The following is a 2074-nucleotide window of genomic DNA, read 5'->3' on the forward strand; positions in this document are numbered from 1 at the left end:
AGAGAGAGAGAGAGAGAGAGAGAGAGAGAGAGAGAGAGAGAGAGAGAGAAACAGAAACAGACGATGGAGAAAAAAATTTTCGGGAACTGGTTTCGAAACTAAGAAACTTGTCCCGACGGAATAGAGTGGCCCGAAGGATTTCAGCGTCCGTGGAAAGAGGAACACGCTTGTTAAGTATCCGCGATCATCTCGTCGCGTTAATTTAATGCGAATAAATATCGCATCTATCATTTTCTCCCCTTGGTCCTTCGCTCTCGACCAACGGAGAAATAACAGACTCGATGATAAAACAACGAACTCCGTCGAGGAACACGTTATCCTTCGGAAATTCTAGTCTGGACTCTTTTGACATTCCTTGAGAGAGTCAAATTTTGTCTATCCTAGGTATATCTCTAGATCTCGATAACTGAATCTCAATGAAAAAAAAAATACTTCTTGATTTTCTTCAGTATCGAGTACTGGATACTTTTGAATAAAATACGACGTAGGTCGTGAAAGTAGTTTATATAATATTCGTTGACCATGGAAATAATATAAACAATATTTTAAATCAAAGACACAGTACATGTGTTATTGGTTGCGAAAATTTAAATGTTCTCCACGATTATATTTGGACAACTTTACTCGATAACGACATCTTAAAATATGTATTCAAGCTTCTTTCTAAAATCAAGTTTCTGTATAATAGTTTTTTTTGTATTTTAATAAAGTATTTTATAAACTTTGTAGTTTAATAAATTACTTGAAAATAATCTAAAATGAAACTAGACACAGTCGTGTGGCACAAAACTATAAATGAAATAATGAGGTTTAAAATGATCCAGGTGGCCATAAAAATTATTTAAGATTCCTTCGACTACGTCAACGTTAATTTTGACCATTTTTATCGAGAATTATGCAATTTAACAACGACATGTGTTCCTTGTCGTTTTCTTTCTTCGACGCGACGAATCGAGAAAACGAACAGTCAGTTTGTTGACACTGTTCGCTCGACCAGCAGGCTCCGATATACCGCAATGAAAACATCGCGCAGCTAAGGTCTCAAAACTAAACAAACTGTGCAGGTGTCCCTTTAAACTCCAAAATTCCGGCAATCCCTGCGCACCATCTGCGTCGCAACGAGAAGGTGCGAGTTTGTTGACGGAAAATAAACTGGCCCGTTCGATTTCACGATGGAAACAATTTTGCCGCCATTCGTGGCACGTTCACGTTTCTACCATGAATCTCGAATTCTCAGAATTGATAATCGTCGCTCAAGTCGTATTTCACTCGAAGACACGCGTGCCACAATTTTTGATTGGTCGTTAAACTTTACCAAAGAGATTCGTTTCTGGTAATTCGGTTATCGAAAGTTTCCCATGGTAACGCCAGTTCCTTTATCTCTTCGTAACGAGCTCACCAGGTTACAAGATAAGCACAACCGTATAAGAAACCCATATACGTCAGCCAGGGATTAAGATTTCGTAGATCTCTGGTGCCCCGCAGGTACCGCGGGCCTCCAATAAATCCAGGAGGGAAAAAGAAACTCGAAGAAAAATTTAATTTATTCTTACAAGCTCAACGACGATTGCCTCGGTTTCAGAGCTACGAACGAGTTGCTACGCGGAATTTCTTGGAAACAAATTTCACTCGAACGTCGGTTAATTACAAGTCCGTGAGAACATCCGTTTTTAATCGTCATGGGAGCAAGTTCTCGTGCCATCGCAAGGTTAGTTAGTACGCGAAATCATGGAAAACGTTTTGAAATAGTTTTACTCTACGAACAGGAATCATGTTATGTGTTTACACACGTATAAGGACGTGTTTTTGGAGTAAACATGATCTACAACATACAACACATGACACAACAACTCGAGAAACTTTTATTAGGAGACTGTAACGAAGAGCAATATATATTTCGGAAAATGGAGTTACGAATTTTACATGGAGCAGTCATGCTCCAGACAAATATAAAAATGGAATGGACTCAAGCAAGCAACGGTTGTTTAAAAAATCCTAATCACGCTTAATTACACTTTTAAGCCGAACACTTGCTATACCTCGAAACAAAGATTTACTCCAATTTTAAAATATT

The 2074-nt window shown here is 38.4% G+C and overlaps 1 protein-coding gene across 2 annotated transcripts in view; it reads right to left on the reverse strand.

Annotated features, from left to right (window-relative positions):
• The window catches only part of LOC128876009 (fat-like cadherin-related tumor suppressor homolog), a 506666-nt gene that overhangs the window by 503743 nt on the left and 849 nt on the right, over window positions 1-2074 (reverse strand). The gene's annotated exons all lie outside the window — the stretch shown is intronic.

Source organism: Hylaeus volcanicus, chromosome 4, assembly GCF_026283585.1.
Source record: "Hylaeus volcanicus isolate JK05 chromosome 4, UHH_iyHylVolc1.0_haploid, whole genome shotgun sequence".
Lineage (NCBI taxonomy): Eukaryota > Metazoa > Arthropoda > Insecta > Hymenoptera > Colletidae > Hylaeus > Hylaeus volcanicus.